The sequence below is a fragment of the Choloepus didactylus genome, chromosome 2 (genome assembly GCF_015220235.1).
Source record: "Choloepus didactylus isolate mChoDid1 chromosome 2, mChoDid1.pri, whole genome shotgun sequence".
In the NCBI taxonomy this organism is placed as follows: Eukaryota; Metazoa; Chordata; class Mammalia; order Pilosa; family Megalonychidae; genus Choloepus; species Choloepus didactylus.
This window is the reverse complement of record NC_051308.1, coordinates 105,984,973-106,004,277: the sequence shown is the minus strand read 5'-3', so window position 1 is coordinate 106,004,277 and position 19,305 is coordinate 105,984,973. Positions and strand designations below refer to the sequence as shown.

At 41.1% G+C, this 19,305-nt stretch overlaps 1 protein-coding gene and 1 non-coding gene across 5 annotated transcripts in view; both read right to left on the bottom strand.

The window, feature by feature from the left end:
• Window positions 1-19,305, bottom strand: part of AIM2 (absent in melanoma 2) — a 154,907-nt gene that overhangs the window by 107,721 nt on the left and 27,881 nt on the right. The gene's annotated exons all lie outside the window — the stretch shown is intronic.
• On the bottom strand, window positions 7,844-7,917 carry TRNAR-UCU. Its single transcript has one exon. It is a non-coding gene; the product is annotated as a tRNA-Arg (tRNA).

Here is a 19,305-nt window from a genome sequence, read left to right as displayed (position 1 = left end):
AGGTGGCACCCTGAACCAATTAATAAGAAACAAACTATGCAGGCATTAGATACAACATGTTAAGGCTTAAAAGCACCTTTCTTTTGTGACACAATGATATTTGGATCACACACAGGAGACTGTGGAATCCACAACCTCTGTAGAACACACACATATACATGTACAGGGACACATTCCTCCACCAAGTAATAGAGTAACAACATTATATTACAAAAGTAAACATTAACAAGCTGGATGCACAAATGTATGTCAGTTGAATCTGTTGCTTAGAATCAATTCATCTAATCCACACGGGCCCTTAATACCATCTAGTAAATATTCTACATTTCTGTGCTATATTATCATTTTCTCACTTTCCATAATAACTAATTCAACTTTCTATGCTCGATTCAAACATCCAACATCTTCTTTTCCCCCAGAAAAAGATGATAACACAGGTACTGACTTAAAAAAAAAAAAAAAAGCAGGCATCAGGGGAAATTTTCTTATCTTCCAGACACCAAACATGCAAACCTATCTGCACACGTCCCATCATCCTACCCTCTTTCCTTCCTATTGCAGTAGAGGAGCTGGCCCTCTAGCGTCCTAAAGTAAATTTTTTCCACTGGTACTCTATATTCTATTCCCCTCCCACTTTATCAGGAACTCTGGCCTATCATTTATATTTCTTGCTCTCTCTTGAATATTCAGACTCCCTCTCAATGATTTCCTTACCAATAGCTTTCAAATAAACTCAAGTCTCTTCCATACAAAACAAAGTGGGTGGAGGGATGGATGAAACAAGTTCAGCCATGAGTTGATCATTGTTGAAACTGAGTGATGACAGTTCATAATACCATTTTCTCTAATTTTGCTTATATTTGAAATTTTCCATAATAAAAAGTTTAAAAACAAGACCCTCACCCAGCCCTCAACTTCACACTTTCCTGACATTTCCTCTTAGATATCCCAAAAGCACCTCAGAAGCACCCCAATCAGAAGCTCAAGAGTGAACTCACCATCTTTTCTCCCAAACCTGGTCTCCTTCCTGGGTTTCCTGTCTTAGTGAATGGTATCCAAGCCAGAAATCTTGAAGACATCCTTGACAACTCCCTCTTCTTTGTTCCATTTCCATTCCATCACCAAATCCTGCACATTTCAGCTCATAATATCTCTAAATCCATCTTCTGTCTTTAACATCACCACCATCACCACCAATCACCCCTTAATCCAATCACCTCTCACAACAACTACTGGTGGCAACTCCTAATTTAGCTCCTGGCATCCTTCCACTCTGCTCTCTGTGCAGCAGCTGGAGTAATCTTTCCAAAATGCAAATCCGATCATGTTATTCTCTGGCTTAAAACCCTTCAGTGACTTCTCATTGCTTTTAGGATAAGGACAAAGCCCCCTACAGGGACTACAAGATTCTCTGGGGTCTGCCTCCTGCCTCCCTCTCCAACTTCATTTCACGCCACTTTCTCCCTTACTCTCTGTAGTCAAACAACACTGGCTTTTCAGTCCCTCATACTTGGCATACTCCCTCTCACCACAAGACCCTGGTGCATGCTGTTCGTTCCGTCTGGAAAGCTGTTCCCTTCATTCTTTGCCTAGTGATTTCCTAATGATATTTCAGACTCAAGTCAAGAGACACTTTATAGAAAGAAGCTTTTCTTCACCTCCCTGAGTAGGTCAATTCCACCTGCCACAGACTTTCTTTGCTCTGTGGATTCTCCTTCATTCACAGTCACAATTTTGTTTATTTGTGTGACTCTCTCTCTTTTTGCTCATCAATGCACCCAGTACCTGGCTCAATGCCTAGCGCATGGTAGGTACTAAATAAATATTGGTCGAATGAATAAATGAATGAACGTTTATTCTCTGCCAGGTTTCTGTCTACCTAACATGTTGCTAGGCTACCTCCTCCTTCATTTCTGAGTTGATACTCAGGGACCACAAACTCATTTTTAATAGGAATATATCTCTCTGGTTTTATAACTAGGGTACACTAGACATCCATATGGGGGGTACATGCCAGGCATCATTTACTCTAAAAGTTGGGTCAGATCCTTATTTTATATTTTAAAAAGCACAGCTAATAAGTAGAACCCAAATTTGAACTAGAATTCAGCTTAAAGTATAAGGATTCAAAGAAACACTGTCCTTGGCACAGGCAACTTTAGGCTCTGCTCCCTGACACCTGGGGGTAAGCAGTCACTCTCCTCTGCCATTAGGGTCACACTTCAGTACAAACATTCAAAAAGCACTGTTAGAAGTTTTTACATAATCAGAAAAGAAAAAAAAAAGTCATATCTTCCCTCAAAAGAAATATAATTGGTTCTAAATTGTCTACTTTTTAGATGCTAGCATTTCCCTCCTCAGAAGTGGCCTATACATGTAGCAAAAGAAAGAAATGATTATAAGAGGTTGCTAGTGATTCCCAGAAGATGCTCCCCTAAGACTCAGCACTGTTCTGGGCCCACAGCAGGGAAGACTCCAGGAAGGAGCCCCGGCCCAGCAACACAGCAACCCAGCAACCCAGGCCTGGTCTCCTGTCTCCTCCCAGCGACCCAAGCATCTGTCTTTTCTTAATTCCAGCTCTCACCATGCCTACCTGCCTTCTCTAGACAGATGCACTTGCCTTCAAGCCTGGCTTCAAAGCCCTGCATTGCTCTAAGCAGAGGTGACTTCCTGTAACTTTGTTCTCAGAGTACTCAGGATTGACGCAGGGCTTGCAGTCTCATAGCCTCCAAGAATCCATGGCTCCCACAGTGACCACACGGAAGTGAAAGAGCTCTTGGAGGGTGACCACTATCTAAAATATATTATGTATTTCTTACTTCTACCAGGACTTCACAATTCCCAAGCATCTTCTTGGGACAGAAACATGAGCCCTCCATGGCTGAGTCCCCTAAACCTTCGCACAGGGTCTCCAAAAAGCTCACTTGACCCACGCAATCTGAAGAAGACTGGCTAAAAGAACTGCCTACAAAGGAAACTAGCATTTGTTTGCACCCACTACGCCTCTAAGCATCCAGGCACTTTATATTTTACTTTATTTAATTCTAGGTATTATTTAGCCGGCTCTCCAGATGAACAAAACAAGGCTTAGAGAGACCTAACACCTTCCCAAAGTCATAAAACAAGCAAAGATCAAGACCTCTGATTCCAACCCAGGTCCGTGCGAATCCCATGCAGCTGCTTCTTCCACTGTGCTCATAGTTTTCCACTTTTCTTATCACAACATTTCACGTTTCACCATTTGGTCTCTCAAAAGGATTAGGCCTTACCATCACAGAAGCAAAAAGACCAAGCCTACAAGGAGGACACAGAGAAGTTTAAAGATATTCTGTTCCATTATAATTTATGGGAACTATTAAAGACTGTAACAGCATTTGGGGAAGTAAGTTCTATTTGCTATGGCTTTTATATATAAACAAAAAGAACATTTTCACTAGTAGATGACAACTCTGGTAATGACAGTAAATAAAAATAACAAGTTACTAGCCAAATATAGGTGAAATAGGTGTGCCAGGTCAACTCTCCAGGGATATTAAATCACTTCTGCAGGTGGACATGGTTATAAAAACCCTTCATCTTTGGGGGTACCAGCACCACCACTTGGGAACCACAGCACTTTATTCTGCTATTTCTAAAGGGCTTTGGGTCAAGCAGACCTACAAACCTGCTCTCCCACCCCCACACCAGTCTATTCTCTACCAACAGTCAAAATGAGCCATTTAACACATAAATCAGATCCCTTCACTCCTCTGCTCAAACCCACCAAGGGTTTTTAATATGACATAGGGAAGCCTGATCTACAAGGCCCTATTTATGTCAGTGCTTACCACTGGGATTGGAATTGCCCCTGGGAAGTGGTCTGAAAATTTGGTAGAGTGTTTCTGTTGTCATAATGACTGGGGAGGCCTGGGATTTATATGTCCAGCAGTGTGCAGGAATGCCCCACACAAAGAAGAATTGTCCATGTTGTGCCTCTCTTGTGAATGACTTACTAAAAATCCATCTGTATATAAGTCTGGAGTTTACCTCATTTTTACCTATAAATGTAGAGAGTTTTCTACATAGTTTAAAACTTCTTATACTTTACAGGAATTCTAAGTACTGGGTGCTTTGTGAGAAGATTTACTTTGTTTTGATCAAAAATTTACCAAGAAGCATTCACCAGTTTAAAAAATCACAACACTGCTGGTGAATGACATCTTTCGTGAATATTTATGTCAGCAGTACAACACACCCGCTTTGTCTGCAAACATAGCTGTTACATTCAAGGTGATTCTTCATATAACCAGGAGATGGCTAGTGTGGCATTTACATATTAAAATCACTATGACTTTGTTACAAATTTATCTCCTCTTATGTCTTTATTGCAATTAGGAGATTATATTGATTTGCTTAATTATGTGCATTGGAAGGTTACATTACCTTTGAATCTGATTACAGGATAGTAAGAAGTGAAAATGTATTGGACTTATTATACAAAGGTAGAGTTGGAGGTGACAGGCTTGAGAACATTGCCCTGTATGACATGACCCCTATTAGTTGCTGAACCTACTGTCATATCCTTTCTCCATCGCTCCTGCCACTCCAGCCACTCTGGCTTTAGAACTTATCCTCAAAGTCATTAAGCTCATGCCCATCTCACGGTGTCTACTCTTGCTGTTTCTCTGGTTGGAATGCCCTTTCTCCAGATCTCATTGTTCTCCCTAGCTTCATTCAGGTCTTCACTCAAATGCCACCTCCTGCAAGAGGTCTTTCATGACCACCATTCTTCCCATCACCCCCTACCCTTATCGTCATTAAGATTCCTCCACAGCATGTGTCTCTACCTGAATTTATACCATAATACTTATTTATTTGTCTATCATTTGTCTCTTTCATGGGAACATGCATGCCAAGAGTGTGGGGACTGCTATTTTGGGTTACAGTGTCTAGAATATGGAAGGTAGTACAAAGTGGGCACTTGATGAATATTTGTTAAGTGAATGAATTAATGCATAAAGATATTGCCTGTGTTCCCGCTCTCCTACGAGCTGTCTCTTTCTTTTTCCTATCTACATAATTTATCACTAGTCTAAGTCAGCATTAATTCTTTCAAATATAGTCATCAAATGCTTATCATATTTCAGGCACTGTGAACACAATAATAAATAAGACATATCCTACCCACACAATTTGTAATTAATGATCAGCTCCAACACGTCTGAAGTATTTGAGAATTTGAGTCCTAGAGTGAAGCAACTTTTTTAAAAAAAGCAACCACTTATAGTTTATATTCCAAGAGTATACTTAAAATACATTAATTATGATATTCATAAAATAAGAGTTAACCCTCAAGTATTAAGACAAAAACTGTTATTCCACATGGAAGAACTTTTACCAAGGTAGAAATCTTGCCTCCAGTCCTTCTGCTATCCTTCAAGTCCCCTAAATGCTATCTCTCAAAGGCTGAGGGAGCTGAAGGATGGGCAACATTTTGAGTAAGCAGAGCCTCCTTGCTCCCTTGGGTATAGCTGACAGGAACCTCCACCTACCCGGCTGAGCTGAAGCCCCACATCTGGGGTACAGAGGAAACATCTGCCTTCTGACAGACCCCACCAGCCAGAAAAGTCAAATCTGTCTTCTTTCTTAGGGTAGTACAGCTCAGCATCAGCCCCAAACTGATGGTACACAGCCACCATGGATGTTCCAAGCAAGAGTCAATTATTCAGACCCTACATCCTTCTTTCATTTCCCTATTTTGTGGCACATCCTGAGAAGAGAGACAAAACCAACTGGATAATTAACATCATCAGCCAGTAAATTTGTATAGATTTTACAACAAACTTTTTCATCCATTTTCATATTTTTAGGACATATAGATAACCCTGTTTTTATAAATAAGCAAACTAAAGTTCAGAGAGGTTTAGCACTTGGCAAAGATGCACCTTAAACCAAGGCCTTCTGGTTCCAAGTTGGAAAATGGAAATGACTGGCTGAAATCAGGCTTGGGGGATTATCTGTGGGTTTCAGTTCTCACTGGCATAGGACTTCACTCTGATCAGACATTTGAACTAATCCCAGTTGGGCACACATTCCCTCCCTGACATCAACCCCCACTCCCCCTGCTATTCCACAAAGCCTGATCATTACTGCCAGAAAGCTTCTAGAATGAGCAAACTTTAGAATGGACCAGACAGGACCTTACCATTGTCCTGACCATTAGCAGTGATTCAGTGAAAGTCTCCTTACTTTCTCAAAACTTACTGCTGAACAGTTGTATTACAATAGAATGACGCAGGGAGATTTCGAAAGATGTGGTATTAGGGATCATGATTGAAAAATGAGACACTCTCCTTCACAACCCTCTTCTTCCCCCACCAAATGCAACGATTGTCCATTTCAAGCCAGGGCTTAAAGTAAAAATGTCTAGGATAAGCCGAGCTAACAATAAAAGTAAGGCTCAAGGAAGGGCTGCTTAGGAATTTCTGGACCACACCAATATCCTCCAAAGGGCTTATCCACAGGGCTGGTAGGAGATAGTTAATATTTGAATTGATGTTCCACCAAGATAACTCTGAAAGGTAAAGCTATGTTGGCTCTCACTGCAAGGATTTTAAGTCATATTAAAGTACTCTATTACATTTATGTATCCTAAAGAGGGGGAAAAAAACCCAAAACATCAATTTCCCTCAAAGTCCTCCTGTTTGCCCATTAATTTCCTACCCCCTGAAAGATTTGGTTAAACTTTACATGGACTCACTCACCCATCCCCAGCTTCCTACGAGTGCAAATGTAAGGCTGTGTCCTCTGGCCACCAGTCCAGGGCTGCCCCACATGGGAGAGATGCTGACTCTCCACAGCAGTGGGGCGGAGAAGTGTGTCTTCTCAGGTTTCCTGAGTTCACCTGAGGTAGAGGTCAGTTCCTGGCAGGGGTGATTCTGCTAGCTAATAGGCTAGAGACAACAATATGCAAGAGAATGAGCCAGAGCAGTCCCAAATAGAAACCCAAGCCACATCCCAATCTGACCAAACTTTGAATCTGGCCAAATGTGGCCCATTAGATGAAAGAGGGAAAGACAGCAGAAGTGAATGTGAGATGAGAGAGGTTGGTAAGAATATGGCTTGTTGAAAATTAGGAGTTGTGAAAATAATATTCGCTACAACCCTCCATGCATGTCCTGCAAATAGGAAAGGTTACGGATTTTTCACAGTGAAGAGATCAGGGCTCTGAATTTCTGGGAACAAACCTATTCAACTCACTGCTGGTAACCAGTGTATTGCCATGGTTTATTCCACTGAGAAAAAGAGGAATGCTATATTTCACCTTGTAGATGAGGAAGTGAGTGATGAGCTTTAGCACAAAAAGCCCTAGGAAAGCAAACAAAGCTGATAATAATAGTAAACGTAATTATTCTCTGCGTGAGCCCATCTCTTGATCCATAAATGTTCATCTCAGTCAAACTGGGTGTTACCTGAGAGGACATCTGGACTTCTCCCCAATGGCCTATGTTTGCTTTCTCTGTTTTCAGAAGTAAGAGGAGGGAATTATAATGGTCCCAAACCTGTAATCTGGCATCTCAGTCACTATGTATTAATTATCCCAGTATGAAGCAAAATAATTCAAAGGCTGTTTGGTCAGACTAAGCAGAGAGACGTAGGAGATATCGGAGCCTCCTCTAGACAATGAAAGTCAGTAAGGGAGGTGTAGAGAAAGAACGAAGAAGTAGGGGAGGGAAAGGAGAGGTCCAGGATTCCCAAGGAAAGTGGTTTCCTTTAGCTTCCCCAAAGCCTCCAGGGAAAGATAAATATAATTATCAACGTAGAGAGACAAAAAATAAAATAAAAGAGATACCTGCCAGGTGATCATCTCTGCCGGGACTCGAACCCGGAACCTCTGGATTAGAAGTCCAGCGCGCTCGTCCATTGCGCCACAGAGACCTCACCACACACACAGCATCAGCACCAGAACTGAAAAAGCACATACCTTCTGCATCACCGAGCCATCTCTGCATCCTGCTTTCTGAGCAGTGGAGGGGGGGACAGGGACAGCTGGAAAATCTGGAGTGGAGATCCACCAGCCAGCTCCATCAAAGCTTTTCTCGATACCGTGGGTCCTGGGGTCCTCAGAGGATTGGAGGAATGTAAAGGTGATCATTTTCCCAATCCCAGAATCCCTAATGGACAAGGAAAGAGCAAGAGCATTTGCTCTGCTTTCCTCTCCATCCCTAAGAGAGGATACAGAGAAAGCCTCTCCGTTCTCATGCTAATTAAACAGATCACACCCAGCCCTGCTGAGAAAGCAGAAGCTATCTCTACCTCCACCCCCCACTCCCTCAGTGTGGTTTCATCCTGGTCCAGCTATTCTCAGACAGGAGCTGGGCAAAGCTGGGGGATTCAGGAAAACCCTGGATCCTAGAGACAAAGGAGCTGCTTTGTAAAGAAACAGTGTGAACGGCAGTAGAGAATGGCAGGGAAGCTGGACTCCAGGAGACTGGTTCAGTTCTCAGCTTTAAGAACTGTATTTGTCAAGCCCAGGGAAGAGGTACCGAGAATCTGATTTGACGTTCCTTCAGCATCTTCACTAGAATTAAGGATGTGGTGAACAGTGTTGAATGTGTGTGCATGTTAGAGTTTGTGTGTGTGTGTGTGTGAGAGAGAGAGAGAACGTGCACGCAAGCGAGCAAGAGAGAGAATGTGTGTGTGTGTGTGTGTGTGTGTGTGTGTGTGTGTGTGTGTGTGAGGGAACTGAGGATGGCAATTTGCTGATGAAATAGATGGTCCTCATATAGCCCTGCATGCATACCTGCTTCCCATTCCTCCACCTTCCCCAGCCCCAAGTCCCTTCCATTCTTTCCTCTCAGGGCTGCCAAATGCAAAGAATGAAGGTTTCTCAGCTACTTGGACTTGTTAGAGTTGTCCTAAGACAATTAAATTGACCCTCCATAGCCATCTACCCTGCCCACATCAAAGAAAATAGTTCCTATATTTAAAAGTCTCCTGGAGAAGACAATTCCATAATCACTGTTGGTTATAATTTCCACTGTGCCAGTTCTTCTGAAAGTCTAATCTAAGTCCCTCTTATCTCACCTGCAGCTCATATTCTATTTGGTTCCCAGACACATCAGGAGATAACTGGCCTCTATGCTCCTGATGACAATTTAAAGATTTTGATTCGGTGTCTGCCACTCCATTCCCACTCAAAAGGTTATAATAAAAGCTGAGAGCAAACTCAGACTCCCCTCTCGTCTCTTACAGCATATACTTCCATGGCCCACAGCTCTGGACACTGCCAATACATTCCAATCATAAGTTAAGGTAGTTCTTTCTAAACCATGAGCTCAGGTGACAGCCAAATGAAGAGACAAAATAACTAAACGAAGTGCTTACATTAGAAGCTCCTTAAGGACTCCTGTAACTATAAGACTACAATTATCCCACACTGCCCTACCCATTCTTATAGCCATGAAAGTGAGACCTGATATAGAACAGAACCAAGTCAATTCAGTAAGGATAGGGATACAATAAAAAGCCTCTCCAACACCTGGGGAAAAGCAGCCACTCCAAACATGCTTGCCTGCCATCTAGGACCTAGAGACAGGGTCTCAAAAAAAAAAAAAAAAAAAAAAAAAATAGAACTGATCGTTATTGTTCACCTAAAATAAGAGGCAAAGAATTGGTATTTCTTAACACATTTATCCTAGAGGACTCTAAGCACCTGATCTACAGAACTGAATACTGATTCAGAGTTTGTATTACTTTGAATGGCTACTAACCATGTGCTAGTCAAGGAACTAATCAAAGGGCCATGTGGCCTATAAAAAAAGACTTCAACCCCACAGGACAGCAGTGGGCTACTCCAATGCAAGGGAATGGAAAGCCTAGACATTCAGGGACACTTTCCACCACCAACTCAATCAATGTTCTTTTACTCACACATGCACACCCTCTGCTCTTCATAATGACATTGGCCCATACCCAAGAAATACATCAGGCTCCCAAATTATCCCTAAAACTTCACCGCCTTTAGAACATTATGTGTTCTCCACAGCCTGGACTCCCAGCTCTCCAACTCTCTTCAGGAGCTTCAGTTACTATTTTGCAATGATCTCACTTGATGCTGGTGATACAAAGATGAAAGAAATAATGACATGATCCCACCCTAAAGGAGTATGCAGGCAAATTCCAACACAGGAATTACTCTGAAAGACATATGGGAGGCATTGGGTGGCATAAGTGGTGATTTTTCCCAGTTGAACCAGAGACTGTGGCTCTGGAAGCAGAAAGGCCTAGCCTCAATTGCAAATTGTGTGGCTTTCTTACTTTGAGATCTTAAGAAAATTACTTAACTTCTCTGATCTGCAGTTTCTTCATCTGTAAAGAGGGAGGCAATTATACAGTAGTGCTGCTGATACAGATTAGCTGAGATGTCATGGTGCAAAGTGTTTGTTCCCTTCCTTCCCCTATTTCATGAGTTACAATCCTCAACTCTATTTCCCAGATTATTCCCTTCCCTGTTTATACCCTCTCTTCATCTCCCCCTCCTCCTTGCCCCAACCAACCCACAGAAATCTCTCCATTCTAGCAAACAACCTCCACCATTAGTCTTTCCAGGTATCCCTTATACATATAATCTATTTCAACAAAAAATACTCTGAACTTAGTCCAGGGTTTCTTTTCAAATAAGAAATGTCTCTTTGACATTTCTTGTTTAGTTTTATCATCCATAAATCAAAAAAAGCTTCTTGATAAGCAAGTGTGAATAATGTCTCTAAACTAGGTTTTTAATTTTAAAATAAGGAGGGAAACATTCAAAGAAAGCAATATTTTTTAAGTGGCAGGAAAGATGAGGTTAAGCCACTCAAAATGATTGAAGACAGTACATTTCATCTTCTTTGAAACTAAGTATATGTCATTTGTGTTTATGTAAATTCCTTAGAAGATAAGTACATTCTCCTTCCAAAAAAAAAAAAAAAAAAAAACCTACTGATTTAACTCTACCAATTATCCGTGACTCAAACATTACTCATGCTGCTAATTGAATACCTCTCCTTGACCCTACAGACAAATTGGTGATGCTCATACATTATTTCATTCATGAAGTGTTGCTGGGATACATATGACAAATGCCAAAAAAAATTCTTCCTTTGGCCTGGAAACAAATACAATTAAATCCTACAACCACTCTGGTCCTACTCACACCTTCCCTAAAGGTGCCTATACCAGCTAGCCCATGTTTTAAATGCTAGAAGATATTAGATGGAGTAAGACAATAAAATAGTCATATGGACAATACAGCCCTTAAACTCTATACTTTCATCTTCCTACAGTGCCCCAAATATTACTTCAGATCCACTGTGAGCACAGTCTCTAGAAGTGGTTTCCATACACCATCTTCACCTGTCTCTACCTACCAGCAGCTCCCTGTTACTATCTCACGCTCTAGGAATCAGCCCACTCAGCACCTCCTGTCAGAACCTCCCAGGAGTGTTGAATAAAGTATTTTGCTATGTCAGGTCTATGGTGCTAGACCACTCTGCAGAACTAACAGATGCTCAGTTCATAATTCCCAACTCTTTAAAGAAGGGCAAAATGGACAACTCTTTAAAGAAGGGCAAAATGGTAAAGGCCCTTCAATTCCATTCTGGACATTTTGTCCTCATGTGGTCTTGCCCTGTGCTCATTTGTCTATTCCTCACTTTATGCATTTTTCTAGCCCCATCATACCAAAACATTTAAGTTCCCTGAATTTCCCCTTGCCCTCCTTCCTCAGCCAATGGGCCTGACTGCAGATTGCTCTTTGTCTCCTTAACTTCTCTCTTAATCTCTAAGAAGTGAGATAATCAAGGTAATAATTAAGTCTGAGAATCAAGTCAAAGGAGGAGCAAATACAGAGTTAATTTTGCTTTAATCATCCCCTCCAACTTTCAGAAACCATTCCTGGTCTAGCTGAGTCCAATTGGGTTACCCAGACCTCTTAGGCTTCCCATAAAATATACCTAGAACCCATCTATCAAGACATTGGGATGAACCTGCAAGGGCTACTTGAGATCGTAACAGAGTCCATAATCATGAGTCAAGGTAGTTCTAAACTCCCGAAACAGGATTTGGAAATAGTGAAGAATCTGCCTTTCCTGGGAGACTACCCCACAGTTACCTTCCAGTCCACTACGAGTGACTGCCTCATCCCCCACCTCACTAGAGAATTCTAGAGATGTGTCCAAGGATATGAAGTCTCTCTTTTTTCAAGAAGAACAAGGAAGCTAGTGGTGTTCAACGAAAGAGGGGCAGTGTGTTGTCATGTTCCTCCAGATAGCTCTAAGCATTTGGGGGTAGAATTTCCCTTTGCTTCATCTGGATCCCCCAACAAATGAGTTAATTAGTGGTGCTACTCTCTAGTTCAACTCCCTTTATCCTCTTTAGAATAGGATACTCTACACCTTAGTTTCTAATCCCAAGATATAACCTTCTTGTGTGTTCAGATCTAGCTCCCCAGTACTGTCTTCTTTTTCTTCTTGCCATCCTCAACAATTTTCTCTTACCTCCGCAATGCCCATCACCTTTAGTCATTTTCTGCTTAAAAGTCCCCTTCCCTTCTGTGCACACCTATCTTCATTCATGTCCTTTAAACTTACCCCTTATCTTGTAGTCCTTTTCCCACCTAGTAAATAATGCTAAATTCCTTAGGCCATGTGTTCATCTGTTCATTTGCCCTAGTACCCATCTATTCCAAACACTAATGTCCAAAGTCACTGGTCATAGACCCCCTCAGATTCAGCCCATTGGTCTTTTCTCTCTGCAGTTCCTTAAGGCTCTCTGAGCTTCCCAGGCCTCTGAGCTCCTCTACCACTCCCCTCAATCATTATACTCTGTCGTTTGGCCACAGAGTCTTAGGTATTCTCCATTCTTTGTCCCCAAGCCCTTTTTCTTTCCTGCAGATTTCATTCTCAAGACCTCTTTACTCACTCCTTCCCCATCCTTTCAGCGCTGATCTCCCATCCTCCTTTTATTCTTCAGTCTATGGTATCTGTTCTCCCAAATGTCCTTCCATGCAGCGGACACAGTGTGATATTCTTTAGGTTTGCCCAGATGACTTGCTCATTCATCCCTTATTCCCCATGTTCACCACCAGAATTTGGCTGGATCTACAAAACACCTGGGTCTGTTTTACCTCTTCGCCTGTGACTCTGTACCACGGGGTATAAAAATGAGAGGCCCTGAGTAGGGCCCTACAAATCCCCATGATTTTGAGTTACCATGAAGATGGGCTGGCATCCTCAATCTTCACAGTCTCTCTGGGGCCCTGGTCCTAAAAGACTCAGATACTCTAGGCCAGAGGCCAAAGAGTTAGAAGATGGATCCATAATGTGTCAAAGATTCCATGGTCATAGGCCAAAGGAGTCAAGAACACTGATTTCGCCTAGTATTATGAGTAAACTGGGCTTTCTTCATCAGTTAGTGATCTCAGTCCCACTTCCCATTCAGCCTGCAATGAGTCCTGAGGTGAACAGGGTAAAGAAGACTCCATACTGGGTTAGAGAATAAAGTATTCACCTTTTACAATGCATCAGTTTAATTAAACAAAATGTATGACAGTAAAATGCTCCAGAGATTAAACTTGTCCTTACACAGGCATCTTCTATCTGGCAAATCATACCAACATCTATATACAGTTTATCCTGACACAGTGGTTGACCATGGCTTACATAGGATCAGCCTTTCTAAGTTCTGTCCCTAAAGAACATTCTGAAGAACACCAAAGACAGGGTCAAGGGTAAGCTACTGAATCTCATTCAGGCTTAGGTTCTCCTCTTTTAAAATGCAGACGCTGAATTCCCAAGGTCCTCCCTACCTCTACCAGTCTATCACTCTAAGAAATAGTATTAACAGTAGTAATAATGATCATAAGAGTATTTTGAATTCTTTATGCTATTTTATCATCAGAACTATCCTATAGTGTGGGAGGAGCTATTTTCATTATTATCCTTTTACAAAAGAAAAAACCTTGATCAGAGACATATAGTGGCTTACCCAAAGTCATTCAGCCAGTAAGCAGCTGCAGACAGGCTTCCACAAAATGTGTCTGCTGAAAGGCACAAACTAGACCCTTCACAATTTGTTCCAGGAAGCAAGGGTCCGAGATCTTTCCCCAAAGGTCTCTTCCTTGTCTCGGCAATTGTAGAGTGGTATTCCAAGGATAGGATAGGCTAGAAGGGGCAGTCAGGCCTGGGAATGATCCCAAGGTGGAATAAAAAGTAGTGGGTGCTTAGAAGACAGGGAGAAAAGCATTAGATAAGTTCTCTACGACTTCTACTTTAGTGGCTCATTATACTCCCAGTTTCTTAACTGATGTCCAGATTAAAAAAAAAAAAAAACAACTTGCTCAATATCAGTTAGCTAGTCAGTCACAAACCTGGTATCCACTCTCAGAGTACCTGACTCCTATTCAGTTCTCTTTTTACTCCACCACAATGTCACTTAATCACACTTGAATATACAATCTCTTTGAAGAATGCAGGGAAGGGGAAGGAGGGTACTGAATGCTTAGTATGATAAACTAGAAAATCAAAAGGATCAAATATCCTCTCCCTGGATTTAAAGAATGCTCAAAATAGAGAAAATTTTAAAAAATAATTTAGTCTCACTTTTAACCATATGCATCAGCTGAATTTTTACATGTGCAGTTATTACTCTATAAATGTAAAAAAAACTAGTTTGAATATTTAACTGATAATGCTGAGTGAATGTTTACTTTCTATTTTCTGTATTTCTTTAGTCTATAATTTTTGTCAACCCTCTCCAGCTGTAATTAAATGGATTAGTAAACTCAGACTCATAGAAATTAAATTACTTATCCAATGTTACACACACACACACAAAGATTGCTGTTATGGTCCAACTGGAAAACCACAGACTTGAAAGTGAGGATGATGAAGGTCTGAATTCCAGCTCTGGGACTTACTGGATGATAATGGGGGCCTAAACGAACCTCTCTGAGACTCAGATTACTCGTTTGATTTTTAGAAAACTCACAAAAGTTAATAATATCTATCTTGTAAGGTCATTATGAGGCACAAATGAGATAAAGGATGAGAAAGTCTTTAGTAGACTAGTGCCTAGCATGGTCTCTATTTTTACAGAGAACAGTTTATGCTCAGTCAGTTTTCTCCTACTCCCCACTCATTCCTCAATTGACTGCAATCTAGCTTCTTATAAAATGTTCTTATTCAAGTCATTATTGGCTTCCAAGTTGTCAAATTCACCTTTCTGCGGTGTTTCACACTACTAACCACACCTTTCTTCATGAAAATGTTCACACCTCTGCTATTCTCACTCTCCTATTTCTTGGCCCTTCCTTTTCAGTCTCTTTTACCAGGGCCTCCTCTTCCTTCTGCTTCTTCAATATCGGTGTTCCACAGAGCAGTGTTCATCAGACTTCAAGTCAGAATGTTAGCAGCACCTTTATTTTATTAAATAGAAGAGAAAAGAAATAGCATAGTATAGTGTAGCATATGAAAGGAAAGGAAAGGAAAGGAAAGGAAAGGAAAGGAAAGGAAAGGAAAGGATGAAAAAGAAAGTATCAGATGGCATCATCCTCTAATAAGACTAAGGACTGATTCATGAAACTATTATTTCAGTTACAAGTACATGTATACGTGTGTGTTCTGGGTCATACTGAAAAACTGATTTCTTTTGTGGGTTGTGGTCAAAAACACTGCCCTACAGTGTCTCTTCCTCTCTTCTCTATTTTCTCCCTGGATGAAATTAAATGGCATCATGGCACCTACCACCAAGTATGAGGTGAAAATTCCCAAATCTGTATCTTAAAATCCAAATTGGTATATTCAGCTCCCTTTAGAGTACGTCCCATGACTCCCAGGCATCTCAATTGAAAAACGTATAAATATGAATTTATATTTTCTGTAAGTTTTCTGCTGTTTTCACACACACTAATGTACTTAATGGTAGCATTATCCACCTATTTATTTATTTTTCCACAAACCTTTGTGCCAGTTTGAAGCTGCTATGGGACCCCAGAGGAGCCATGATCTTTTAATCCAATCTTCTTGGGTAGGACCTTTTGATTATGTTATTTCCATGGAGATGTGACCCGCCCAATTCCAGGTGGGTCTAATCCTTTCCTGGAGTCCTTTAAAGAGAGCTCACACAGAGAGGAGAGAGGCAAAATGCCACGGGATGTGCTAAACCAGGACAAAGATGCTTGGAAATTTGGAGAGAAGGACGTTTGGAGATGCTAAGCTAAGAGATGAAGCCCACAGTTTGCCCCAGGGAGGCTAAGAGAGGACTCCCAGATGCTTAGAGACAAACACCCTGGGAGAAAGAAGCAAGGAGGCACAGCTAAGAAAGAGGAGCTAAGACTGAAACCCAAAGACATTTTGGAGAAAGCCCTTTCGAAATGCAACCCAGGAGCGAAGGACCGGCAGATGCCAGCCACATGCCTTTCCAGCGGACAGAGGTCTTACAGACACTATCAGCCATTCTTCAGTGAAGGTATCTTCTTGTTGACGCCTTCCTTTGGACACTTTTATGGCCTCAGAACTGTAAATCTGTAACCTAATAAATCCCCTTTATAAAAGCCAATCCATTTCTGGTATTTTGCTTAATGGCAGCATTAGCAAACTGGAACACCCATGAACACTTCCTTTAAACCAAGCAACGTGCTAAGCACTGGAAATAAAAATACAATGAAAACATTGTAACTTCCCTGAATAAAGTACAGCCAGAAACAGAAAAATAAGCCAAATCATCCAACAAAGTTGCCTAGCTGTAGAGATAAGTCCACAGATCCTACAACAGCAAAGAAGATAGACAAACTGAGTCTAAGAACATTTTTCTAGCACTCCAAACCTAAGCTAGAGTAAGAAAGAACAATCATTAACCAGAAGAAAAGGGAAAAAAGAGAAGTCAGGATGGGGAGTGTGTGTGTGTATTTTGGGTTAGGGAAACCAACAAGGAAGGGGAAGAGGGGACTGCAGAAGCAAAGATACAACCAAAAAACCACTGTGTCTGTGCAAGAAACTATAAGAAGTGAGGTGCTGCAGAAGTACAAAGTCTTGGGCAGGCAGTGACAAAGCACGTGGCTAGAAAGACAGGGAAAGTCAGTCCAGTTCACCGAGATCTCATACAGTCATGTTAAAGAACATAGATTTTAATCCTGCAGGAGATGTGGAGGCAGTGAAGTCTTTTAAGGAAGGGAGAACTCTGATTTCATTTGCATTTTATAATGGATAATTTTATAACGGATAATAATGGATAATTCTGTGTGGTGGGTAATTCCAAGAGGGCACAGTGAGGAGGCTTTTGAAATAATCAAGGTAAGTTACAATGGAGATCTGAACCACAGTCATAAAAATGATTACATGCTACTAATAAATTGAAAGGAGAAGGGTGATTTGATAAAAGCGGTACTGGGGAGACAGATTGGTCATCCAGTCACTAATGTCAGAAACCTGGAATCTGTCAAGACTTCTCAACCCTTATCTTCCAAACTTAATCTGCTACTGGTTCTATCAACTCTGCCTCTTTAATTGTCAAATCTTATCCTTCACCTTCCATTCCCATTGCTTGTGCCTAGTTCAGAAAGACACAGAATGATTTTTAGAAATATTTTAATAATCCGTTCCCCGACCTGTAACCAGCCCTGCTCCCCTCTCTCACCCATCTGCCATACTATCAACAGAGGGATTATCATTTTTCTTGAAGACAAAATCCCACAATGTTCTCCATTGCCTACCTTATTTCTCAATTTCCATTCTCCCTAAATGCTATTTATCATCTGATCCCTGTCTTTCCAACTTATTTACTATTACCCCAACCCCTACTCCTGCCTTATCTTCTGCAATGCCAAAGTACTTACAGTTCCCAGAAAAGCAAAGAAAGGGGAAGGGGAAGAACAGAGGAAGAGGAAGGGCAAGGGAAACAAAATGGTTCCAGTTTTACACTAACATAGCCTGATATACAATGTTTCCCCTTTCTGTAATCCCCTTCTATTCTCCCACCCTCACATCTGCCTGGAAGATTCTTCCTTCTCTTTGAAGATTCAATTCAATCACCTCATTTTCTGTTAGATCTTCCCTGATATCCACCACAATCCCAAGCAGACTGGATCACACCCATCTTTGCAGCATTACCCCACCCTGTGCATAAGGCCATTGGCAAAATGACTACACCATAAAGCAATCAATTTTGTGCATGTCTGTCTCCTACCAGACAGCAAGCACTTGAGTTCTTTCTAACCTTGATAGTCTGAACAGTGCCTGGCATGAGGTAGTTACTCAATACGTTTACTGAAAAAAGAATGAATAAATAAACAGCATAGCCAGAACAGGTCTTCTCTCCTTCAAGCCCATGGCTAGTTCCATGATGCCACAATTCTTTATTTTATTATTTAATGGAAGTATTAGATCGAACTCTTGAAATGAGACCTGAGAACTTGAGGCTTCTGTCATTCTACCTTAAAGGGGCAAAGCTTCAGTTCTTCTCCAGAATGCCAGTTTTTTTACACAATCTACTGAATATTTCCTATTACATGGGTTCCCAACAAATTAAACTTAACACGGTTTAAACAAAACTAAATCTTCCACCATCCCAAAATACTACATCCCACAAAAAACTTCTCTTGACTCCACTGTTTCTTTCAATGGTTCCACATTTTCCAAGTCACTAAGACCCCAAAACTGAAAGCCTTGCCTGTCTTCTCCCTCTCTCTCATATCAGGTTATGTTAGTGTAAAACTGGAACCATTTTGTTTACCTTGCCCTTCCCCTTCCTCTCTCCTTCCCCTTCCCCTTTCCTTGCTTTTCTGGGAACTGTAAGTACTTTGGCATTGCAGAACATAAGGCAGAAGTAGGGGTTGGGGTAATAGTAAATAAGTTGGAAAGACAGGGATCAGGTGCCAAATGTAGCTTCTCCTTTGTGTTCCCAAAGCCATCACCCTAGCTCAGGACATTTTTACTTTGTTCCTGGATTTTTATCACCGTCTTTTAACTGATCTCCCTGAAATAAGTTCTTAAAATTATTTTCTTTCATTTTTAATCATTCAATACATAAGCACATGATTACTATTAAAAATTTTAAGTATGAAGAATTACAGTCACCCTGCTTATGTCTTAAATCTCACTCCTACCCTAGAAATAATGATTATCTGAGTTTAATATGCATTGTAATAATAGGAGCACTCATTGAGTGTCTGCCGTGTGCCAGAAACTCTTCAAGGCACTTTAAATGAATTAATTTATCTAATTCTAACATCAACTCTAGGAAGAAAATACTATTATCTCTACTTTTTCTACAAGGAAAATAAAATAG